This window comes from Pelodiscus sinensis, chromosome 3 (genome assembly GCF_052426305.1).
Source record: "Pelodiscus sinensis isolate ZL-2025 chromosome 3, ASM5242630v1, whole genome shotgun sequence".
Taxonomy (NCBI): domain Eukaryota; kingdom Metazoa; phylum Chordata; order Testudines; family Trionychidae; genus Pelodiscus; species Pelodiscus sinensis.
Window position 1 is genome coordinate 187068002 of NC_143054.1, and position 26817 is coordinate 187094818.

Sequence of the window (26817 nt, forward strand, 5' to 3'; positions counted from 1 at the left end):
AATGCCTTCTGTTGACAGAACTCTGTCAACAAAAGGCGTTATTCCTCATAAAATGAGGTTTACCAGCGTCGACAAAACTACTGAGTTCTGTCGATGTTATGTCGAAAGAACTCAGTAATAGTGTAGACGCAGGTTTAGTTTTGTCGACAAAAGTCCACTTTTGTCGACAAAACCCTGTAGTCTAGACACACCCCTAGTGAGAGTGTATAAGAGCTGGGGATAGCAAGTGATGGAGAGGAGGGGAACAGAGCATATGAGGCCTCAAGGAAGGGGGTAGAGTGTCTTGGGGAAGGAATGTGATTTTTATGCATTGGTGGGGATTTTCATGAATTGTTGGGTCCCTCCCCCCACCTTTTTTTTGTTTGACAAACCTAGGGGTCCCTTGAAAAGGTGAAAAGGATTCCTCGGCCAAATAAAATTGGGAAACGCTGCTCTAGACTGCCTAGAGCGGCTGTGGACAAAAACAGCTAATGCGAGAGAGGCTGCAGGGAGCAGCCAACCAGAACAGCAGGCCAGGCTAAAAGGAACTGCATGGCCTGAGCAGAGTCAGCTGTTGCCTGCAACTAGAAGAGGAATGACTGTGCTCTCTGTGGCTGAATGAGCTTCAGTACCAGAGACAGAGCAGCTGTTGACTGGGACCAGAAGAACACTGATGGGGCACAAGCTAGAAGAACCTTAAGGTAAGAGGACAGCTAAGGCTAACGGGGCCATGTGGCAAGTGGCTCAGGAATGAGTAGCAGCAGCAAAGGGGTGCAACATAAGACTGTTATTTATAGGGTCCCTGGAATAGTGGGTGTGTCCGGGTCCCTGCAAAGTGGCTTACTCTCTGGGGAAGGACTTGAACTGGAAAGAGGGCTGGAAACCCCTAAGATGACCAATAATTAATTGAATTTTGATACGCCATGGAAAGGGCATGAATTTATGTAGTGTCTCAGCTGGACATATGAGTCCAAAGTAGGGATGTAAAAACACACTAAAATAGTTCACCACCACCGCATCCTGCTCTGATTTGCTGTGGCTGCAGGCAGGATCCAGCCTGCTGGGATGGTTAACTGGTTACCTGGTAAGCAGGCCAATAAGCCCCCTGCTTACCAGGTAACGGTTAACCTCTTAGGGTATGTCTACACTACCCTCCTAATTCGAACTAGGAGGGTAATGTAGGCATACCGCACTTGCAAATGAAGCCCGGGATTTGAATTTCCCGGGCTTCATTTGCATAAGCCGGGCGCCGCCATTTTTAAATCCCGGCTAGTTCGAACCCCGTGCCGCGCGGCTACACGCGGCACGGAGTAGCTAGTTCGGATTAGGCTTGTACCTCAGCAGGGATCTGTTTGTCTTATACATTTCAGGTGTGTCTACACAGCAAAGTTATTTTGGAATAATGGCCGTTATTCTGAAATAACTATGCACGTCTCTACACAACAATTCCGTTATTTCAGAATAATGGACGTTATTCCGGAATAACCATGCACGCGTCTACACAGCAATTCCATTATTTTGAAATAATTTTGAAATAATGGGCAGCTTATTCCAACTTCTGTAAACCTCATTCTATGAAGAATAACGCCTATTCCGAAATAGCTATTTAGAAATAAAGCGTGAGTAGACGCTCCACTTCTGCTATTTCGAAATAGCCCCTCATCAGGCCCATTCTAAGTTATTCCTTCAGGGGTTCTAAATCGAGATAGCACGTCTACATTAGGGAACCCTGACTCGGACTAATTTTGAGGCTTCCCTGCAGTGTAGACGTGTTATTTCAAAATAAGCTATTTTGGAATAACTTTTCCTGAAATAACTGTGCAGTGTAGACATAGCCTTACACACCACACATGATGGGGCTGGAAGTGTCTGAGATGACCATAGTAACCAACAGAGATCACCAAAAGAGTGCAGACACACCCATCCACAGAAGTGCTTGCGAGAGGTGAGTGGCACCCCATTTTACAGAAAAGCAACAATAATTCTTCATCTCTGGACTGTTTTGAATTCTATCAGGGCAGAAAAATGGAATGAAAAGACACAGGTGTCCAGAATGATTCTGGATAGCCCTGAGACACTTGCAGATCACATTCTGTGCTACAATTTGGGAATTAGAGACTCTGCCACACCTGAACACAAATTATCTACATTAATATCTCAATAACTCATTTATTTTTCCTAGATAATAAACCTTTAGTTGATTTTGTGATGGTTCTCCACCACTTCTCCCCACCCTGTTCTGGGGGGCTACTTGATATACTGGGAATCCCCTGAGGCTGTCCCTTCTACCACTTGGGGCTCCCTTATTCTGTTCTCCTTATGCCAGGTCCTCAAGCCTCTTCCAGCACTCATCTGTAAACGCCATTGGGAAGATTTTAACCCGGGACCCCTGGAGCTTAGTATGGGAGCCTCTAAAGCTTAAGTTATAAAGCCAGCTGCTGCTCAGCTTAGACTGTAGAGCTCCCTTGTTCTTATCTCTGGCAGTAATTGTTCTAAGTGCCACTACATGGGACACTAGGTGTGTGTGTTGCATGCGCACTCAAGCAAACACACACACACACACACACACACACGACAGGGCCACACCCACTTGCAAAAGGACACAGATGTTGAGATCAGATCTGTGAAGGAATACGCAGCTCTGGGCTAGCCCATCACTCCAGAGCACACTCCCTTTGGTGTATAAACATAAAATTGTATTATCTTGCTATCAGGGCTAAATCCCCACTCTGGCATGATGAATGTACAAGTGGGGGGCCTGCAAAAGTACCCCAAAACCTTATCTTTCCAGGCTTCGGTATAAAACTACCCCCCAAAATCTTAAAAACCTAGATTTTGGGGGATAAAAATCCTCTGCCACCACCCATGTAATGGTAAGAAAACCAGGGAAGAGATCACTTGGGAAATCTCAGCCCTAATGTAAAACCAGGACACACACAAATTAACCAATACCAGGTTAATAAAAAAAAAAAGAGAAACTTTTATTATCACCACAATACTCCTGTTACAAGCATAATGATTAGATGGAAAAGTCACCAATTAATATATTCATGGGGGACCCCCATGGGCCAAAAGCTTAGTTACAAAGGAGAGGAAACCCCATTTTTAAATGCACAGACATCAGATTCCCATTCCCAAACCATAAAACAATAAAGCCTAACAGATTTATCTAAACTTTATCCTACTTACAGATAGTGAAGAGTCTTTCCTTGGAGAGAGACATTTTGTCTATCCCCCTCAGTATCTGGAGAGAAACTGTTCAGAGGCAAAGGAGGGAAAAACCAAAAATTCCTTTGTCTCAGTTTGAAAATCCTTATCTACATTTCTATTGGCTGACTTCTACCTGGTTAGGTACAGTTAACCCCTTAGTCCCCAGGGTGTTGCCCATCCCTCATGGTCATGACACTTGCACTGCACAGAAATTTGTAAAGTGTGAATCTGTCCCCTTCTTCAATGTGGAGGAAGATACGCACTGCTTTCTTCCCACCTCCCTTTCCAAGTTATTAATTGCACAAACTGGGTTTTAGAAAACTGTACAAGTTTATTAACTACAAAGAATGGATTTCAAGTGAGTATATGAGATAGAAAAGAGATGAAAGTAGATTACTGAGCAAATAAAGCAAACACACAAACTATGCTTAGTACATTATAAAGACTGACTACAAATAGTATTTTCTCATCCTAAATGTTGTTTTAAGAAGATTGAAGAGATTCTTGAACACAAACTTCCTTTCTTTTGCTTGCAGCTTTGAATCCTGGATATGCCTTTCTCAGACAAGTCATCTTTTAGTCTGGGGCCAGTTCTTTCCCCAGTTCAGTCTTAGATGTTTCCCACAGACATCTTAGGTGGGGATGTAGTGGAAAGGAACCAAGATTAACTCATTCCCCAGCCTTAAATAGGATGTGCTTAGAGCAGGAATCTTTTGTTTCATATTTTGACTCATCCCCTCCTAGTCGAAAATACCAGTAGGTCAAGATGTTGTTCAATACTAGGTGACATAATCACTTGACCCTGAAATGTCAAAGCAGAGTCCCAGGAAATTTCTCAGGAAGGTGAAATATTAGCATCTTCAAAGTCCTCTTGTCCTCCCTAATGGCCCATCCAGGCTGTTTGCATACTGCCTAGTGGGTGTTCCTCAGGTGAAAACACAGTTGCAACTGTTACATAGCCAATATCCTAACTTCAGATACAGAAGTGCTATACACATGCAAATAGGATAATTATATTCAGTACATCATAACCTTTCCAATGGTATCTCACATGACCCATTTTGCATAAAACACATTTTAGCTATGCCATATTCATATTATAACAATATTTTTATTAAGACTCTGGGGGGTAGTGTCACAAGTTTATTATACAATTGGCTAACAATGTTGTCTTTCATGGGAGATCTAGGATATACATTGACGTGGGTGACTGACAGATCATTTAGACCTGGGTGCAATTTGGGATATTTGATTTTTGAAGTAAGTACCCATTATCGCATAGTCTAATTTTGCAACCCTGGCAAGCTGGATTGTTGTGTCTAAAGCAGTCAACCTGCAGTCCATTGGAGTTCTACATGTGGCTCGCACGCTCCCCCAACTATATCCCCCCATGTCCTTGCTGATTCGCGGAATTCATGTACTGGGAGGAAGGGAGGGAGAGGAGCAAGAACTGGACACACATCAGTCAATTCCTGGTGCTCCAGAAATGCGGGGAGGGAAAGGGGGAAGTAGAGGGGAAGGGCCGGAGCATGCTTGGGGAAGGAGGCAGGAAGAGGGCTGGGTGGGGGTTTGAGGCAAGGTGTGGAGTGGAAGCAGGCCCTAGAGCAGAGGGGAGGGTAAAGCCAGCCCCTTGCAAAATGAGAAGACACACTCATTTAAAGCAAGGGCACATATGAGGAGCATGTTGATTGCACACAACACTGACAGCCATGTGCTCCCTCCTCTTCTTTTGCCAGCAATTTAATTTTCCCCTAATAACGGATCACTTTGTGTTGACACAGGTATTATGAAGAAGGAGAATCAAGCACAAGGTATTTAATCTTATTCTTGAGGATAACAACTTTCAAGCAGTTATCTTGCTAAAACGTCTGACTAGATCCATATTACTCAGGCAAAATGTACAGAGATTTTTATCCTCCAATTGTAGACAGGGTGCTAACCAAAAGCAACCACTGCCCCTGCAAAAAAAACAAACCTTCAACTTGAGATATGAGAGGTGACTATTGCTTTCCCCAACTGGTAGAGAATACAGTTGGTAGTATCGGCAGAGAGAATATATACTGGTGGGTACTATCTGAGTGAATTCCCTATTACGAGTGACCATTTCACAAATTAAACTAAGGTCAGATGTACACTAAAAGGGAAAGTCAAATCAAGATACGCAACTCCAGCTATATTAATTACGTAGCTGGAGTCGATGTACCTTGTTTCGAGTTTCTCCACTGTCCCCACAGCAGAGGCATTTGCTCCTGTCAGCTTCCCTTACTCTACCAGTAGTGGAGTACCTGCCACTAGTGAAGGCATTCTCTGAGTTCAATTTAGCAAGTCTTAACTAGACTCGCTAAATTGAACTCTAGATGATCAATCGCAGCAGTATCAATCTTCCATTTAGTGAAAACATGCCCTACGATGTTTCAGATTTACAACACTGAATTCAACCCAGCCACACAAAATCAGTGTTCCTCCTGCATAATCCGGTCACCACTGATGAAGACACTTAAGTCAACAATTGTGTTGATTGTGTAGTCAAAATAGAACTGAATGTGCTCTGCTGCAAATGTAGAGCTGGCTGCACTGACAGTAGTACAACTTATTTTCCCCAGTAAATTAAGCCAATATGACTTGAGATAGATGGCTGACAGATGTGCGATTTTTTTTTTTTAAAGTCAACGGTGTGACCACCACTGCATGTGAATGGAGTTTTTACTTACCCATTGAGTTTTGATGGGTTTATCAACTGCGAGACATTTTTTGGCATTAGTCATGCCAGATGGGTAAGAAAGATTGGATCCAACAGCCTACCATTGGATCTACATTTATTTGTTTGGTGATAATTAGATGCAACTGGTTTAGGATAATTTGGGAAGCTTTTTCTTAGCTTGGATCAACAATATTTGTACAATTCCTTTAGCAGATGTAGCTCTTTGCTGTGTTGCTAAGTTTGGACAATAATGATGTAATTGGATATCAATAAAATAAAGTTCAGTCTCCCTGAGGCACGGGGAACCTAACCTCCCTGCTGTGTGGGCAGTAATAATGTGTTCATTTGGTGATGGTGTGGGGAGAAATGTCTCTCTCCATATGTCTCTGGTTTTTTTATTTGTGACTGATCTCTTTCCTTTCTCCTCTTTATTCCACACATCAGACAACCGGTAAGAAGGACAAAATACTGCGTGTACACTAGTAACTGTGGGGTTAAAAGCTGGAGTCTGCTGCCGTTTAATCAAGGTATGTTCTGACAAAAGGCAGAATGCTATACCAATCAGAAGAGATGTGGTTTCATAAAAGGTGCATGTGTTCAAGGATGCGATCTAAGAAGAGCTGTGACTCTTGAATGCTTCATTTTGGTGGCCTTGACATTGTTTGCTTCTTGAATTTACATTAATTACAACTAGACATGTTAATTTAGGGCCTGCTGTCATCCTGGGGTCCCACCACCAGCCCTTCGGCAGCTGGGGCTCCAGCATAATACGACTGGCTGCTGCCAGAGTTTACCGGCAAAGGCTGGTTTTACTTGTAAACATACCGGTAGGCTTCATGCTTATCTGCATGCTTACTGTTTAACTATTTAACATCCCTAATTACAGCTAAGAGAGTGCTAGCATTTAAGGATCTGCCCACAAAGTTTAAACTCAATTGTGGCCATCTGGTAGGCAGAGAAAATATTTTAGGGATTGTCTACACAGGGAAATCTCTGTACCAGGATAGTTATACCGGAATAAGTGTCCAGATAGGGAGTTAGACCTTATTAACTATAGATGTATGCAATAGGGCTTTTGCCCTTTTAAGGGCCAGTGGGGCTAGGAAGCAGACACTGTTATGGAGATGAACCCAACAGGCCAGAATACATCTGATGGAGCTGCACAGCATCTAGTGACTGGGTCAGATGAGTCTCAGCTAGGGGGATATAAATGGGAGCCTGGGGCTGAGGTGGACTGGGAACATGCTTTCTTATGACTGCAGCAGAAGATTGTGATAGGGCAAGCAGCCCACGGCAATCCAGCACCCTCTTTTAGGCTCAATGGAAGGAAGAAATGTAGCTAAACAGTGGCAGAGAATGTTTAAAGCACTAAGCCACGTGGCCAGGCTTGAGCAGAGATAACCCAGCTATATTAACAACTATCAGGATGTAGCTGGCTGGAATATTGATCTGCAGGCTGTGTATTTTGGGGAGTGAAAGCCCAGAGAAGGAGCTGTGACTCGATGGTGACCCTGAGAGGAGGCAGAGCAAGTTTCTCGGGCACATAGTTCACAGGAGTGGCAACCCTGCAAGACTTGGAGTGCTGGCTAATCACTTGACAGAGATAACATTACATAACTATCATTCTAAGTCAGGGGTGAGCAATAGTTTTCTGAGAGAAGGCAACTCCTAGATTTTAGTAAGTGGTCAAGGGCTGCAGAGTCTGGGATGGAAGTTAGATGCAGAAAGAAGCTCAGGGTAGAGGATTGGGGTGCAAGAGATGTCTAGGAGAAAGTTTGGATGAAGGAGGAGGTTGTAACCTGGGGCAGGAGATTGGAATACAGGAGTGGATTCTGACCTAAGGGTGGGAGTTGTGACCAGGGGCAGGAGTGCAGAGGGTCTGGGTAGTGACCTGGGGCAGGAAGAGTATGGATGCTAGGTGCAGGCTCTGGCTGGGAAGTGTTTACCCTAACCAGCTCCTGTCCAGCAGCCCAGCAGGACCCTGTGGCAGGCTTCCTGCCTGCCACAGCACCACATGCTGCTCAAAGTGGCTGGCCACTGGGGCCATGTGCATTTCTGCACGAAGCACCATGGGCGGGAGGGGGACCTTCACAAATTGCTCATACCTGCAAGCACAGCCCAGGCAGCTTCCACTGGCCACTTTCCATACTATATGTATAAAGTGTAAGGGTGATGTGAGTTTGACAGTTATTACAGGAAAGCTAAATTGAAGAGATGAATTGTATATTTAATTCTCAATGCCTCATCTGCCATTTTGCTGCTTATTTGATTAGCTTTATTAGATCCCTCTGAAGTTCATGAGTCTTCTGTACTGTTATGAACCTAAACAATGTCATCTGTAATTTTACCAGTGTTTACCCTGTTTTCCAGATTATTAGTAGTATGAACCCTGTGGTCCTTTACTAATAAACTTTATTGATTCTTTTCCCTCTCTCCTAACCAATGTCTCAGCCATTAGCCATGACCATGTTTTGCCTTGCACACTCTGGCTACGTCTAGACTGGCATGATTTTCCCCAAATGCTTTTAATGGAAAAGTTTTTTCCATTAAAAGTATTTGCGGAAAAGAGCGTCTAGATTGGCATGGACGCTTTTCTGCAAAAGCACTTTTTGTGGACAAGCGTCCGTGCCAATCTAGATGCGGTTTTGCGCAAGAAAGCCTCGATCGCTATTTTCGCCATTGGGGCTTTTTTGCGCAAAACAGTTTTTAGCTGTCTACACTGGCCCTCTTGTGCAAAAACATTTCCGGAAAAGGGCTTTTGGCCAAACGGGAACTTCAAAGCATTTGTGCAAGAAGCACTGATTTCGGACAGTAGAACGTCGGTGCTTTTGTGCAAAATCAAGCGGCCAGTGTAGACAACTGGCAAGTTTTTCCGCAAAAGCAATTGCTTTTGCGGAAAAACTTGCCAGTCTAGATGCAGCCTGTGAGTGCTTGATTTCATTGGCAGCTTCTTGTGAAGGTTTTGTCAAGTTCTTTGACAGTGCAAAAAATTAAATCAATTATTTTATCTGCTATTTTGTTGACAAGCTTAAAAAGTCTAGTAGATCAGTGAAGCAGTTTTCATTTGCCCATATATATATTCACCCATGTTGTGTTACAAAAAATTACAATGTGTTACTTGTCCTGACTTATCTTCATTTTTACTGAGGGGAAGATTCACTTGCAAAGAATAATGTCTCATTTGGCTACAAGAGGCCTGGGCTTCAGTCCCATTGCAAATATTGTAGCCATTTAAATAAGGGCAAAATTTATGAGCACAATGCAATTCGATCATGACATTACAAACATATTAAAATAAAAAAATTATGATTGAGACACACAATTATATTAAACAATAGCAACTTTTGTTTTCCTACGACCTTTCTCCAATATTGTTTTTTCAATGTAACCAAGCAGAACCATAGCCAGGTCTTTACACTGCTTATGTCTGAACACCAGCTGATTAATATTGGTTTGTAACCAGGTCAACTAAGTGCTTTACACCTGTAAGCAGTCTAGACTGGCCTGATTGCATTCCTGTGACCAGTTTTGCTGCTGTCAGCTGTGTACGTGGCTTGGCCGGTCTTCCTTCTTTCCATCTTATGGTGTGGCAGAGCAAAGATATATGCTATGCCAGACATTGTTGAGGCCTGCACGTATTCCCTTTAGGTATGTTTATCTGCTGCTTGGTGAAGCACTACGGGATAGCTGCCCAGATTTTCCCAAAAGACCCTTATTAGGTTTCAATGTCAAACCCAACTGTTTAAAAATCATTGGGAACAAGCAGTGTTCCCTGTAAGCTCAGTGCTTGGGTATCCACGCAGGAGACATTCAAATGCTGCCCAACCAATTAGCAGAGTGCCCTCAGTCAGTAGCATACCTTTCTACTGATGGTACCTAGGTGTATAAAACAAAATGCTTTCTGCACATGAATGGAAAAAAAATTAGAGGGAACACTGGAGACAAGGAAGATGACATCTCTTTGATTAGACAATTTCTGTAGGTGAAACAAGTTTTTGAGCCTCTTTGTGTCCCTGGAAGAGTACAATTGCATCAGGACCTGAAGCAGGAGCAGTGTTGTGTGCTGGCAATCCTGTCTCTCTCATCTACAAAAGCCGGTTCAATAAAAGATATAACCTCACCTGCCTTGTCTCACGGGACCAAGAGGGCATACAAAAATCATGAGTCAGGCCCTGTAAAAATCATGTGAGTTTAAATAGAGAGATACCCAGATTTTTTTTTTTAAATGAGCCTCTGGCTTGCTGAGCCTTCGGCGTACTCCGGGATCACGTTTCCCAGACACTCTCCGCAGCCACGGGAGCTAGAAACGGAGCTTTGGTTTCGTTTCCAGGAGCTGGAGCTGCGGGGAACAGCCCCGGCCCTGCCATGACGGGCGCCTGAACCTGCCCCGGCCTCGGCGCTGCAGCTGGGGATGGACGCAGGGGACCTGCTGGCCCCGAGCGCCTTTATGGTAACGGGGGAGATGCCAGGAGACACCCAGCGCCCGCGGTGGGGCCGGGCCCCGGGGAGGGGGGCGCTGCCGAGGCTCCAGGTTACCCCAGGCCTGCGGCCGGCGGCGCTAGGGCTCGGTCCCTCCCTGGAGCGTCCCCGCCTTGTGGCCGGCGGGGCTCCGGGGAGAGGCGGCGCCTGAGCGCGGCCTGCCCGCCGCCGGCCCGGCAGCTCCTGAGCCGAGCAGGGGGCGGCCCTGGGCAGACGGTGGCGGCGGCGACGTGTCGCTGCGGAGGCGGCGGGAATGCGCTAGGCCGCGGCGGGGATCCCGCAGGTACCGAACGGCGCCCGGCCCGGCCCCGGCCTGGTGCGGCCGCGCTCCCCGGGACACCCCGTCCGTCCCCGTCCCCCCAGGCTGTGTCTGCCCCCATGTGGGGCAGGACCTCCCCTCCCTCCGGCGCGCTGGCTGGACACCAGGTCCCTCCCCTCCTCCCCCAGGGCACGGGCTGCACCCCCTGTCCGTCCCCCCTCCCCCTCCGGGGCACGGGCTGCACCCCCTGTCCGTCCCCCCTCCCCCTCCGGGGCCCGGGCTGCACCCCCTGTCCGTCCCCCCTCCCCCTCCGGGGCACGGACTGCACCCCATGTCCGTCCCCCCTCCCCCTCCGGGGCACGGACTGCACCCCATGTCCGTCCCCCCTCCCCCTCCGGGGCACGGACTGCACCCCATGTCCGTCCCCCCTCCCCCTCCGGGGCACGGGCTGCACCCCCTGTCCGTCCCCCCTCCCCCTCCGGGGCACGGACTGCACCCCATGTCCGTCCCCCCTCCCCCTCCGGGGCACGGACTGCACCCCATGTCCGTCCCCCCTCCCCCTCCGGGGCTGGGCTGCACCCCATGTCCGTCCCCCCTCCCCCTCCCCCTCCCGGGGCCCGGGCTGCACCCCATGTCCGTCCCCCCTCCCCCTCCGGGGCACGGGCTGCACCCCCTGTCCGTCCCCCCTCCCCCTCCGGGGCACGGGCTGCACCCCATGTCCGTCCCCCCTCCTCCTCCTCCGGGGCACGGGCTGCACCCCATGTCCGTCCCCCCTCCCCCTCCCAGGGCACGGGCTGCACCCCATGTCCGTCCCCCCTCCCCCTCCCAGGGCACGGGCTGCACCCCATGTCCGTCCCCCCTCCTCCTCCGGGGCACGGGCTGCACCCCCTGTCCGTCCCCCCTCCTCCTCCTCCGGGGCACGGGCTGCACCCCCTGTCCGTCCCCCCTCCTCCTCCTCCGGGGCACGGGCTGCACCCCCTGTCCGTCCCCCCTCCCCCTCCGGGGCACGGGCTGCACCCCCTGTCCGTCCCCCCTCCCCCTCCGGGGCACGGGCTGCACCCCATGTCCGTCCCCCCTCCCCCTCCGGGGCACGGGCTGCACCCCATGTCCGTCCTCCCTCCCCCCAGAGCATGGGCTGCACCCCACGAACCCCGTCCCCTCCACTGCCAGGGCACAAGCTGTGCCCCCTTCATTTCCCCTTCATGCCCCAGGGCACAGGTGGCTTCCTAACCTTTCTTCCAGTGCCTATGCTCAGCCAGCCAGCTTCCCCCTTCCTTCCACTGCACCAGGAGACAAAGTGTCTCTCCTCCAGCGTCGTAAGTCCCAGACGCTAGACAGGATCCTTTTCCTCCCTTCTCCCAACCCCTCCACACAGCCATGCAGTTGTTTATCTCCTTACTTGCCATTTAACTCCACTTTCCAAAGGACAGGCTCCTCGCTTCACCCCCCACCCCTTTCTCCTGCTATTCACATCGTGATCCCTGGGGGCAGGCTGGCTTCTTATCTTACAGAAGTAATGTTTTTTCCCTACATGTTATTTTCAGGTGCTTTTGGTGTGTTTGTTTTGACTCATTGTTTCCGCGCGCGCGTGTGTGTCTGTGTGTGTGTCTGTGTGTTGGGGATTGGGGAGAAGAAGTTGAAGGGGTCACTATTTCCCCAGCCCTCCACATTGTCTTCTAGTTTGAGGATGACTTTCTCTGGTTCTTTTTGAAGCCTTTTAATGCTGATCTCTTAATTGGCTGAGAGAGGTTGTGCTTCGGCATCCTTTCAGTTTAGTCACGAAGAACCCAGTTAAACTATAAGATTGCATGTTCCATGTTATCACACATGGGCTACATCTAGACTACAAGCCTCTTTTGAAAGAGAGCGTCTAGACTACAACCAGTACTTTTGAAAAAGCAAGCTGCTTTTTTGAAAGAGAGCACCCAAGCAGTCTGGATGCTCTCTTTTGAAAAAGCACAGTTTGCATTACGTAGAGCCTTTTTTCAAAAGAGCACTTTCGAAAAAAGATGTTATTCCTTATAAAACGAGGTTTTCGATGGTCGAAAAAACTGCTGCATTCTTTCCATTTACTTTAGAAAAAAGGCTACTTTAAAAAAAAAAAAACCCTATAATCTAGACACACCCATGGTGCCTTTTACCAGCTACCAAGAAACGCACTCATAAGCAGTTTTGTTTCCAAGCCCATATGCTGTGTAGTTTGGTATTTGAAAAAAAAAAAGTAAGCATTAAGGTGGGGGTTATAAAGCAATGGGCCTATATGTTGCAAAGATCTGTATGCTGCATTGCATATGCCTTACATTTGTATTTCCTTGTTAAAATTTGAATATCACCTTAGTGTGAAACTAAGAATTCCGAACTCCTATTGTGCTGTCTGCCTCCTTACTGCAAAGTTGAGTTAAGCATGGAAATGTCAACTTAAAAACTTTGAATTTCCTGGGTTTATTCACTTCTATCAGACCCTCTACCTTAGTTTAATGTGGAGTTCTTTCTTTAGGTCATCAAAATATTTTCGTGAGTTACAAAACCAAGAATTTTTTGTGCATGATGGAACTGAAAGAGATATGAAGACTGTCTTCTTGAGATATTCTTGGAGTATTATCACTAAGGTAATGTAGACTTAGTGGGATAATTTATTAGGTGTGTATTTTATAAGTAACTACCCCTGCATAAAGAAATACCATGTTTATATTTGAGACAAATGCAATGGGTTTACAAGACCTAATGGTTTTGGTGAGTACTGCAGTAGAAGCAAAAAAAAAATTGTTTCTGCAATCTGATAAAGATTTGATAGCCTATTTGGAGCCATATATTCGATTTATAAGTACTTATAAACTTAAGTAGCAAAAGACAGGATTTATTTTAGAAAGGGTTAACGTGATATGAGAGGAAAGGGAATGATTCTTTCCTTGAGACAGTATATCTTGATTTTGCTTATGTATGGGATATATTTATATACCATAGCATATGTTACTATTATTTTTTGGTTGATAATGTAGGAAGATTACCTTCTATATACCTTTCACTTTTCAGTTTCTTTCTACTGTTGACATCTTTCAAGGATTTCTTTATACAATTGGCATTTTGTAGGTTTTCTGTGGTTTTAAATTTCAGTGGTCCTAATCCTGTAAATTATTAATGTTTAGATTTAAGTATATAAACATTTGTATTTATCTCAGTTTATGTCTATACTACAGAGAAGATCAAAGCTGCCGGTGTCGATCTTCTAAGGTTCAAATTAGCGGATCTAGTGAAGACACGTTAATTTGAACTGAGAGGGACACTTTGGTCGATGCCGGTAGTTCTGCTTCCACAGGGAGTAAAGGAAGTTGAAGGAAGAGTGTTCTCCCTTCGACTTCCTGCAGCGTGGACAGCACCAAAAGGCGAGTTAAGGTACTTCAGCTACACAATTAATGAGCTGAAGTTGTGTGTCTTAATTTTAGCTAATCCTGTAGTGTAGACATGTCCTAAGGGTCTGTTCACCACCATTTGTTATCTTTTCAGGGCTTTAATTGTGGGTGATGTTGATTATTTATTTAGCTAGCTAGCTAGGTATAAAACCTCAGAAGGGTAGTAGCCAAGTTAGTCTGTAACTGAAAAAACTTAAAAACAGCGAATGGTCCTGCAGCACCTTAGAGACACCAAATAATGTAGATGGTATCATAAGCTTTCGTGGGCACAACCCACTTAGCATGAACATAAAAACAACCATACTGGGTCAGACCAAAGGTCCATCCAGCCCAGTATCCTGTCTGCCGACAGTGGCCAATGCCAGGTACCCCAGAGGGAGTGAACCGAACAGGTAATGATCAAGCGATCTCTCTCCTTCCATCCATCTCTACCCTCTAACAAACAGAGGCTAGGGACACCATTCCTTTCCCATCCTGGCTAATAGCCATTAATGGACTTCAGGGGCGGGCGGTCCATATAGGGGAACTAGGCGGTCGCCTGGGGGTGCCAAATGGTGGCGCAATATCATTGAGGGTTTGGAGGTGGGGGCACCGATTGCATGGTTCGCCTAAAGCGCCAGTTGCTGGCAGCTAGTCTAGGGCCGCTCCTGATGGACTTAACCTCCATGAATTTACCTAGTTCTCTTTTAAACCCTGTTATAGTCCTAGCCTTCACAACCTCCTCAGGCAAGGAGTTCCACAGGCTGATTACGTGCTGTGTGAAGAACTACTTCCTTTTATTTGTTTTAAACCTGCTGCCCATTAGTTTCATTTGGTGGCCCCTAGTTCTTATATTATGGGAACAAGTAAATAACTTTTCCTTATTCACTTTCTCCACACCACTCATGATTTTATACACCTCTATCATCAGGGCTCGACAAATTATGGAAAACCCTAGTCGCCAGACAAAAAAGAGACTCGCCACTCTCTCCCCCCCCCCAAGTGTTTTTTTAATGGCATAAATTCCTAATAAGAACAGTAATTACTAATAAGTTATTAATAAATATCACCCAAGTTATTAATAAACATCTTATAAACCTCTGCCTTTTCCCTCTGCTGCCATGTCTTCTCCCCTTGCTCAATCAGCTCCCTTGGTGCCTGCTGCCCCTCACCCTCCTCTGCTGTCCTGACTCCTGTCCTTCTCACTGCCCTCAGCCTTCCTGAGACCTGCCCCCCTCCACCAGCCCTTCTCTACCCCCTGTGCCCGCTCCTCCAGTAGCCCCACTCTGATCATATGAGCTACCCCTCCTCATCCCCTCTTCTAACACCTCCCTCTACACACCTGCCCTGCCTCTCTCCTCTGGTGCTGGTCCCTCCCCTGCAGGTGTCTGCCCGTCTGCTTCACCCACAGAATCCCCTGGCACCTGCACCCTCCTGGTACTTCCCCCTTCCCTCACTGCCCCTGCCCCCTTTACCCTCTTTTTCCCTGATACCCACCCCCTCACCACCCTCTGCCCCCCATTCTCCTCATGCTCCTGTGCCCTCACACATGCCTTGCTCCATCCCCGCGTTCCTCATGCCCACCCCTTCTTTAAAGCCTTCTCCCAGCACCTCCCTCTCCCCCCCCCTCTAGCCCCCAGTGCCCTTACCCTCTCCTCTCCCAGCATCACCCTGTTCCCCCCTCCCACTGACACTTCCCCTCCAGCCCTTTTCCTCATTGTCTGCACTTGGCCCCCTGGGATTTGTCTCTCTTGCACCCCTGTCCCTTGGTGCCTTCCCCTTTCTTCTTCTTCTCCTGACCTCCTCCCCTCCCCTCAGCACAAGCCCCTTCCCCATATTTTTCCCCTCCCCTCCCCCCAGCCCAGCCCCTTCCCCTCGCCCAGGACCAGCTGTAGGTTTTTTGCTGCCCCAAGCAAAACATTCCCTCCCCCCTTTTTTTTGTCTTTTACACGTTTGCATTTTGCAATGGATTTTGTGTGTTTGTTTTCATTTTTGTCCCGGCATTTTAGCCCTATAAATAGAAAATAGCATTTTCATTTGTTTTTTTTCATAAATGCAAAGGCGCTTCAAGTGAACTCCCCCTTTCACTCGCTGCTGGGTCAAAGCAGCCTTTTCCCTGGCCTGTCCAGCCCCTCCCTATGGACAAGCACCCCTCACTCCCGACCCACAGGGGGAGCAGGGTGCAGGGACAGAACAGAGCCAGAGGGGTGGAGGGAACAGTGGGGGGGGGTACAGGGGTGGCGCAGGGAACGTGAGGCACAGAGCCAGAGGGACGCAAGGATCGGGGGGAGCAGGGTGCGGGGTGCAGTGGAGGCACGGGGAATGGGAATGGGGCAGAGGGATCAGGGTCTAGGAGCAGTGCAGGGAACCGGCAGCACAAGAGCTGGGGGTGGGGCAGGGTTCAGGGAGAGCAGGGTGTGGGGTGCAAGGGCGGCGCAGAGCCAGGGAATTGCAGGGACGAGGGACAGTAGGGGATCAGGGGAGCAGGGGCAGTGTGGGGAATGGGCGATGCGGAGACAAAGGGGCGCGGGGTGGGAGGAGCAAGCCGGATGGTCGACAGGGAGCGGTCTCTCGCCGGTGAGGGGGCTGGGGCCGTGGCAAGACTGGAGCCGGCGGGACGGGGAGGGGCCTGCCTGTGCTGCAGCCAGCTCCCGGGGACACGCAGCCAGAGCCGAGCTGCCGCGGCCCTTTAAAATCAGCAGGGCCATGTCACGCCAGCTTCCTGGCATCTCCTGGCGTCCCGCCGTTTGGCTCATGCCCCGCCTCCTCGCTCTGGAACTGCACTCAGGCAGCTTGGTGGCAAGAATCGCCGCACTTCCCCCTTCCTAGCGGCATTCCACTCCTCCGCCAGCCGGTGGATCGGATAGGGCTGTGCCGCCTGTAGTGCGGGCTTCGGCCAGCCTGTCACAACGGCCCACCGGGCCAGTCTGCCCCTGCACTCGCCAGCTGGTAAAATCTACTCGCCACGGGTGAGTGGGCGAGTGTATTTGTCGAGCCCTGTCTATCATATCCCCCCTTAGTCACCTTTTTTCCAAGTTGAAAAGTCCTGGTCTCTTTAATCTCTCCTCATATGGGACCCATTCTAAACCCCTAATCACTTTGTTGCCTTTCTCTGAACCTTTTCTAATGCCAGTATATCTTTTTTGAGATGAGGAGACCACGTCTACCCAGTATTCAAGATGTGGATGTACCATGGATTTATATAAGGGCAATAAGATAGTCTCCGTCTTATTCTCTCTCCCTTTTTTAATGATTCCTGTTTGCTTTTTTTGACTGCCGCTGCACACTGCGTGGATGTTTTCAGAGAATTATCCAAATGATTCCAAGCTCTCGCTCTTGAGTAGTTGTAGATAAATTAGTCCCCATCATATTGTATGTATAGTTGGGATTATTTTTTCCAATGTTCATTACTTTACATTTATCCACATTAAATTTCATTTGGCATTTTGTTGCCCAATCACTTAGTTTGATGAGATCTTTCTGAAGTTCTTCACAGTCTGCTTTAGTCTTAATTATCTTGAGCAGTTTAGTATAGTCTGCAAACTTTGCCACCTCACTGTTTGCTCCTTTCTCCAGATCATTTATAAATAAGTGGAATAGGATTGGTCCTAGGACTGACCCTTGGAGTACCTTACTAGTTACCCCCTCCATTCGGAAAACTTACCATTTATTCCTACCCTTTGTTTCCTGTTTTTTAATCAGTTCTCAATCCATGAAAGGATCTTCCCTCTTATCCCAGGACAACTTAATTTACGTAAGATGACAACTTAATGTATGTAAGAATGGCTGAGGAGGACTATCTTAATAAGAGGTAGTCCTCTAGAGCAGTGTTTCTCAAAGTGATGTGTGAAACTGTCCACATGGTGCGTTTACTTACCGGCGCCGTGGCTACGTAGGCTCTGGTTTGCCGCGTCTCCCCTTGGCTGCAAGCAGCAAACCAGAGCCAATGGGAGCCGCGAGACACACTGGTGCAGCTAGTTTGCAGGTTTCTCAAAGTGGTTTCGCAGACCACTTTGAGAAACACTGGTGTAGCGCATGAAAATGTGATGTAGACATGGGGTCTGTTCCTGTTCCTATGAAAGCCTTTGAGAGCAGGTTTCTGCCTGTAGAGAGAATAGGAGTAAAATGTAGAAAGCCTAAAGCTACATCTATTGCCATCTGGTCAAAAGCAGATAGGAAATAGGAGTAGCCTCCCTCGTGAAGTTGGTGGGTGGTGGGGGGGAGAAATTCACTGAGAGAAACTGAGGTTCTTCCAGCCCACTGTTGAGAAGAGTGCTGGGTTTCCTACTGAATTCCCCCCTCCAGTATCTTGTCTTTTATCATTCTTCAGGTGGTAGGTATCTGATACATGTGAAGTCATATCCCTACTCTTCATGTATCCTTCACCTTCAGTTAAGTCTTTAAAAAAATGCTTGCTTGGGGTAAAATTTTGTTTGTGTGCCCAGAGCTGGGGACCCACTGATTTCTATAGGGGGTAGGGAAGGCAAGGAGGAGAGACATAGGGACTACTTGCTCTTTTTTAGGAGTGCAGGGAGGGGTATGGACTAAAACTGCACATGCACTATTTCTCCTTTAAGAGGGACAGTACTATTGGGAAACCACTTCTGTTATTCCTACCGAGGCTTTGAGAGAACAAGGCATAGAAGTCTCTTGTGTAGAAGAGGAACAGAGAGACATGGTGCCTTCTTCATATCTAGCATGGTGGCAGCTCCAAAAGAAACTTGTGAAGAAATAGGCCCAATGTTCATTATTTGGGTGATCCCAAAATGCGTTAATGGGAGAGCCCCAAATTAATTTAATGTGAGTAGCGTAGAGGAAAAGTTGAGAACATTATGACAAGATGTTCTGCCTGTGTGCAAAGTAATGATTTTTCCCCACAGGCCTATAATTCAGTTAAATCAAAAGTAACTTTCATCAGAACATTCAAAGGTACTTCTCAACGAGGTACATTTACCTGCCAAATATTAACTTGTTGATACTAGCCATTTCAATTCTAGAGTTGTTTACAAGAAAGTTACAGGGTGTTTTTTGTAGGGAGGAGTCATGGCTACATGTGCCTCCTATTCAAAAAAAGGCAGAGCCATTTTTGATCAAATGTTCCAAAATATTCACTTTCAGATGGAGACTAAACCTAGAACATTTCACCCTGAAAACTGGGATTTGCAGAACTTTGATGAGACTAGAAATGTGTATACAGCTTTTAATATAGCAGTTGCTGCTTCTCCTGTGACACTGAATCCCTTTTAATAATAGAAAATGTTTCAAACATTTGGGGATATATATTTTGAAAAATGATATCGTAAACAGTGCTGTAAGACAATCTGCTTTAAACAATGTCATAATTGTATTGTTCTGCAACATGACAAGCTCATTGTCTGCTTTTTAAATTTATATAAGTAGAAAATTAAAACCGTCCGGCTGTGCAGTGGTTTACGTGAAAAGAATCGATCCTCTCACTTGAGCATCTAGGGGTCAAGTATTTATATTACGAAAGCTACCCTCGGAATAGACACTTATTGGTGTCTTTTTTGATGGTCAGAGAGAAGCGGAGGATTGGATGTTGTTTCTGCCACCACCCTTAGAAGTGACTCCCTGTGTAACCTCTCATAAATGAGTGGAGGCCCATTATTGAGACAGTGTGATGAAAGCTGAACTGCTACAGATTGTGCTGAACCTGTGTGTGGATATACAGCTCTTTTGAAAACCTGGCCATTATCTTTTAGAAAGTTAGAGCTTGAGACCCCAGTCTCTGCTGTGGGCACGTTGCACTGCATAAACAGCATACTAGTAGGTGTAGAATTCCCTTTCCACAGGGGAACTCTGTTTAGAGTAAGCACTGCCTGTATGTAGCCCTAATTTGTACAAGAGTTGGGTAGAGATGGGCCTCAAACAGCTCTTAAAGTGCCATGAAAATGAAGGCCTTAATATTTTAACCTTTTTGCCATGTTTGGAGTATTTTCTCATTCCTTCCTTATAATACCCCATACTACAACTACCTTTTTTAGCTGAGCTCTGGGTGGCTCTCCTAATGAAGCTCATGAGTATTGCTCTTCATACAGCTACAGGTGTTTCTGTGAAGCAATGTGAGATGCTTCTCTCTCATTCTTTTTCCAGGAGGGCAAGGTACCATAAGTGTAATACTACTAGATCATACCAGCTAAGGGAGCAATATATTTTACCCCAAAATAAACAGTGTCATATAGCAGTGTGCCTGACATGAGGCCTTTTCTTCCAGATTAATATAATATTTGTATGCTTTGTAACGTGATTCAAAATAATTCCATCAGATCTGACATTTGAAGAACTTGCTGTACAGTGACCTAAGTATGTGTTCAGAACGTATCCATTAATTATACAACTGTGGACCATGATTGTCATATTGTAGAGTTAAGCTGCCTAATTAGGATCTCAGCACCTGAAAGAAATAGGCAGAAAAGGTCTGCCATTAGCACAGTAACAAAGTCCTAATTTCAAGTTAGTGCTATTTGTTATTGAGAACTAAAATGACAGAGGAATTGTGTATGTAAGAATTGTTCTGACAATTCATGTGGCACTTGAATTAACTGTAAAATTTCAGTTAGGAATAACATGTTTGTAAGGATACTGAAATACCCTAAAATTCTTCTTCTGTCCTGTGTGCAGTTGTCTATTTGTATATATACACATATACTTATAGCTGCAGAATATACAGTGAAGCTTTTATTCTAGCCTTTTCATATTTTTTATTCTGTCCTACTCTTACATGTTAAAGGGATGACATCAACTTAAAATTCATATTTGTCTGTTTTTTTTACTTGCTATTAAGGTTATTTCAACTGAAAAATGAGAGAAGTGTGTTTGTTTTGTTTGTTTGTTTTCTGTTTGACAACAAATGTATACAATTTGTTTTCCCCTGAGATTGTGTAGATTTTTTAAACACATACAAGGGAGAGAAACATTTTCTAACTCGTTTCTTATGTTAATTAGCTTTCAAGTTGACAGTGTCACTCATTGTGAGGCATAAGAAAGGTAATTTTAAAGCAATATTTACTGGTGCATTTAAAGTCAGCTCTTCCACTCTTCCACTGGTCTGTGTTTTATAGAAAGGCAAATCAGTCTGATAGTGCTCCACAAAACCCTCCAAATTACACTGCACTGCTTTTACGTAAGAGAAGGTTCATAGCATTAATTTCAGTTATCCAAAATAGAGAATATTTGAGAGATATTAGACTATTGGAATATCATTTCATCTGATTCCAATGGAAGCATAATTATAAAATTGCCAGTATTACCATATTTGAAGTGTGTATGATCTGCTGATTAGAACAGTGGTTACAGACAGCATAGGCAAACACACAGGTCTGATACATTCATTTAGAAAGGCCCAGTGGTTAAGTGGATGTGACTTGCAGCTACTGTGTTAGAAACCTTGGTTCCATTCCTAGTTGTTTGTGCAACCTGATCTATACTCAAAAGTGAGGTAAACATAGCTACAGCACTTAGGGCCTGAAGAATTCTCCCCCCAAATCCTGCCTCTGTGCTGACATAGCTTCCGCAAGGGAGAGCAACCAGGTCAACAAGAGCATTCTTCCTTCAACACAAATGCATCTATATTGGAGGCTAGGGCACTGCAGCTGTGCTCCTGTAGCCCCTGTGGTGTAGGCATAGTCTCTTTTTACTTACTTTCTAAAACAAGTAGGCAAAATTATACTTGCTTGTTTCTCAGAGTATGTCCTCACTGCACAGTTAACTTAGGCTCTTATTTGGGTGTTATCCCTAATCCCACGCCCATCCTCACACACAGCCCTCTCACCTGGTGCTTTAGAATTTGGGTGCCACTTTTACTCAGGTGGATAAGCTGCCCACCTTGCAGTGAGGACACAGACTAAATCACTCGAGTGCTGATAGTCCTCTAGTGCCTTCTCATGATTTCCCCCTTCCCCCACCTCCATCTTCCCATGCACCTGGAAGGACAGACAAGTTCTCCCACAATTCAGTGGGAACATCAGACTGACTCAGCATACTACGACGCAGTATAACTTGGGGTATTTCACCAGGAGGTCTAGCATATAGGGGAAAGTAGCATCACTGAGGACTTTGTGGTGGGGCTGCCCTCAGTCTGACGATGTCTTCACTACCTGGAAGATTGATGCTGCTGTGATTAAGCTTCCATAGTTTGATTTAGTGGGTCTAGTATGACCATTGATTTAATGGTCAGAAACCATTTTCATTTTGGCTAAATGATTGATTGCTCCCTAACTTCACTCTACCAAACAGCTTAATCTTTTTAGCTAAAACTTAGAGCATGGAACATTTCAGGCAGAGTTAGTGAAAAGCAATTGAAAATGAGTTGTAATGAGAAGGGCAATACAATTTTAATATAAATGTTGATACACACTTCATCCATAATCATTTTTATATTGTGGAATTAGAAAGATGTTATGTTAACTGGACCTTGTATGATGTAGTGACAAATTCAGACACTGCCTAGCCAGAAAGCTAAAACTACCAGTACAGCAATAGAAAGAGGGGGGAGAGGGAGGTCATGGATATTGTATGGGAAGCTCAACTCCTTGCAATCAGCGAGGAAACAGGAAGACCCTAGAATTTCTATGAGGGTGTTGTCCCAGGACTCTGTTTAGAGGTCCTGTCTTTTATTTCTGTCTCTGGCTAGTAGGTGTCCTCAGATATCTGTAGCTGCTATCCCGCCCTCACCCTAACCAGTGGCTCTCAGCCTCTTTATCATTCTGGGCCGCATATGTGGCCCATAATGTGTTATGTGGTGTGCATCCCGTAATGTGAATCTAAGGTAATTTTTGACAGTTTCATTGTGGTCCATGTAGCTCCAACTAGCAATAGTGATATTAATCGGAGTCTCGCTCTTCTCGCCTTGTTGCTGCTTGACAGAGCTGTGAGTAGTATCAGAACTATCTGTCTTCAGACTCAGGAAGAGAACACTGAATCAATTTACACTGGTTCATGTTTGTAAAGTTATTTTTGCTACTGGAAAGGCTAGGATCTTATTTTTTAAAATGGAGGCTGATATTTTTTCCACGTGAGTTGAGTTTTCAAGGCATATATAGGATATATGAGAATGGTGCTGATGATTTAGTCTTTTGTCTTGGGTTTAAGTTAAACGAACTACAGATACTCTGTTAACTGAAAAGCAACAGAGCAGCTTGTAAATGGCAAGTGTATGTCTTGGGCTCTCCACAGGGATCTCAGTCTGTGAATTGTATACTTGAGTTGTTGGCATTACAACACCCAGTTTTGTGAATTCTCATTTTCTTGTGAACTGCAGTTGTGCTTCTCTTTTTGTGACACTTCTGCAATTGCAATTATCCTTTTTTAAAATGGCCCAGGACTGTTGGAAAAGCTTAGTTGTATTTTTATTCCTCTTCTATATCTTATGTCTAATTGGTTTAAAAACTTTGTCACATTGAAGCTTGATTATAACAAGTTGTTGGCCAAAATGCCATTACATTATTTTTTTTTAGAAATACTATTTATCTAATCCAGTACTTAATTGCAGAGCATCTGAAATATTAGTATCATTAACTCCCACAGCTGCATGTAGTTATTGCAGCACATATTCTCTTGTAGTGAGGACGCTCAGGAGACTGGGCACCTCCGTTTATATTGCACAAGTCTCACACAATGGAATGCATTTAAATAGTCTGTAGATGCAATTCTCCACTCTATTAGCTTGATTTTTGTTTCCCGTTTGAGTTTAGTTTTCCATGAGATTTAAACTGGAGGATGTTTGCATCAATGCATATTTCAGAGTTGCTAGTACAGTAAAGGTATGTGTATCCCTGTGGATAGGCAGAAGTCTTCTGGGGGTGCTGTAACTCGTCTAGAAGGATATTTGCCTAGTGTCACAACAAGCTACATAAAGCACTAGCAAAGTTGATACAAACTAAAATTTCATACAAAACTTTTTTATACGTCTCTATATTCTAGATGCTGAGAATTAAATAGTTATAAATGAACTGAAATATAAATACTGTATGGTATGAATGAAAATTTAAACAATTTTTCAGTAATAGTGTGACTGATACTTTTGTGTTTTTTATGTCTGAGTATGTAAGAAAATAGTTTTTAATAAGATGAAACTTAGTGGGTATTCAAGAGAAATCAGGCTCCCGAAAGGGGTACAGTAGTCTGGAAGAGTTGAGAACCACTGAAAGTTACTGCAATTTACAAGTTCAGTGGTCAATTAGATTAACATATGTGACAGGTACTAGTATGTACATATGTGGTAATAGTAAGGATTCTCATCCATTCATTGACTTGTAATCTCTTTGACCCGGAAGGGATTCAGGGATTCATTTCTTCTTTGTTCCATAATCTGTTCTTATTTGGCTGATTTTAAATCTGTTTTGTTAAAACCACAATTTTGTAGCATGTGGGGTGTTGGTTTTTTTGTTTGTTTCATAAGTAGGTTTGTGCTTTTACAAATGCAGCAGCTCATTGAAGTTTGTTGTGTATAAGGTCCTAAATTATAGCAGTTACGTGATGAATAATTTAGTACAGCATCATATTGCAGGCCATTTAGAAGACTGCTGCCTGACATTCTCCTTGAAATCGGCTCAATGATATGAAAGTCCTTTACTGCATTTTTAGTGTTCCCTTTTTGTTCTGTTCTGATATTTTGTAAGACTGGAATAAGGGCACAAAGGTAATGTGAATATTTGACAATGGTTAGCCATAAAAAAAACCTGTCAGAAATAAACAATGCTTGGTTTTAAAAACAAACATTTGAAATGTGTGTGTCTTCAGAGTTAAAACGTGTTCTTTACATTTTACTGTAAATCTTGTACCTGTTGAATGTAGTTAACATTTATTTCACTTCTGTTTAGGTAATTGAATTTTGGTTTTTAGAAAGTACATTGTTTTGCTGGCACCTTAATTTATTGTTTTAAATAAATTATCAGAAGAGGGGAAATAATGGCTCACAAAACACTTGATTTCAAGAGCAACATTTTTTCATTGCATGTATCATTTTAAGAAGGGTTTCAGTTAATGCGCAGCATGAATACAAATAATGGCTGAATATTCACATAACATGAAATTTCTCTAGAGATACTGCTGATGCACACATTTCATACTATTGTAGTTGCTGGAACTCCTAACACCCAGTACTTTGTATGTTCCTTTAGGAGGCTTGATTTTTTTCCCCCCTGGAATGCATGATGTTTATTTTTCTTGCAGTACTAAAATAATGTTTTTTTTCTCAGCATTCTTGTTCATGAATCAGTTTGATTAGTGACAAAGATGTGACTGTAGTAAATGCTAGTATCTGGTGAGGAGCTGCTGAAATAAGGAAGAAACATATCTAAGTTAAAAATATGGCAAGGGAAGAACAAACATTTGAGAGTATAAAAATGACAGAGTGGTGGAGGCAACAGCAAGAGAAAATAAATAGCAGCATAGAAACTTTAAGTAAATCATTTTCTCCAGATGGTTATGCTTTGAAACAGTTCTGAAATTCTGGAAAACTGACACCGTAATCTCATTGTTTTGCTGTGTGGCTGACTACTTCAGAAGCACTTTAGATGCTAAAAATGACAAGTACCCAGGAACATCCATTTGGATTTTACAATTGTCAGGTACGAAACTTTAAGAGAGTGTCCAAATTTTAAAAAATCATTGCAAGTAAGGGAACTTGAAAACATAAAATAAAACTCCCAACCTGGTGCTTTTCCAGAAGGCCTGAAACTTGGTTAATTGAGAGAGAAAGTGATTGTTTTTTTTTTCTCCCACGGTTTAAAACTGTTTGACTTATTTTTATTAACATCAGTTTAATTCTAAATGAACAAATACTTAAAAGTAAAGGTCTGTCTTTTAAAGATTAACAAGTGATCTAAATGCTGTGAAAGCCATAATGCACACTTAATACCTACAGACCTCCTCTTCCTCCAAAGACAAGATTTGATATTCCTGATATTTTTCAGGTTAAAATAATGTATTTGGAGGGAGGAGTTAGTTATCAGACAAACTATTGAGCGAGTATTTTGTGAATAAATTATTGGTAACATTAGATAGTACAATAACAATCTTAATGTGTTAATGTTCACATAAACAAAACTTAATTTGCGAATGGCAAACTGTACATTTATCCATATTTGTAGCTACATAACTTGCTATTTCCATGATTTTTAATGGCTAGATTATTTAAACTGTACAATTGTTTGTATTTTTCTAATGTTTGCTACTGCAGCAACATTTACTTTGTAGTAATATTATGTATGTATGTATTTATTTTTGCCTAGACTAGATTTCGCACAAAACCGTGTACGTATATTGTAATGAATAATGATATTTGGTAGTGCTGGAAGCATTGTTTTCCCTTAGGGTACGTCTACACTTGCTCCCTAGTTTGAATTAGGATGCAAATGTAGGCGATAGAAATTGCTAATGAAGCGGGGATTTAAATATCCCTCGCTTCATTAGCATGATCTCACCGGTGCGTTAATCCTCTCAACAGCTGATTCGAAAGTGAAAGTATCTGCCGAGACGTGTTAGTTTGAACCAAACCCCTTGGTTCGAACTAACATTACTCCTCATTTTTTTTTTTATACTATTGACAATTTTCTTCACTGGGTCTGAGGTAGAGGGAGTTGGTTTTTTATATATATATATATATATATATATAAAAAATTTTGTCAGAGGACTCTACATGAGGCTATTGGCCCAGAACCCCCCATAGAGGGTCTGTGTTGCCGTTTTACAATCTGCTGTTGGTTTGGGGTGAGAGTGGAATTTATTCCCCTGAAAACCTTATATTTAGCTCACTACACAAGTACCGGTCACTTGAC

At 44.4% G+C, this 26817-nt stretch overlaps 1 protein-coding gene across 3 annotated transcripts in view; it reads left to right on the plus strand.

Moving 5' to 3' along the window:
• The first annotated feature begins 10172 nt into the window (after positions 1-10172).
• VPS54 (VPS54 subunit of GARP complex) overlaps positions 10173-26817 on the plus strand; it is an 82273-nt gene continuing 65628 nt past the window's right edge. Inside the window, exons 1-2 of one of the 3 annotated variants that reach the window (XM_075925590.2) lie at positions 10173-10340; positions 13126-13237. The gene's annotated coding sequence lies outside the window, so the exon portion shown is untranslated. Of the gene's footprint in view, positions 10341-10392; positions 10653-13125; positions 13238-26817 lie in introns of those variants that run through there. The other 2 variants (XR_012903028.2, XM_075925589.2) reach the window with 2 other exon arrangements.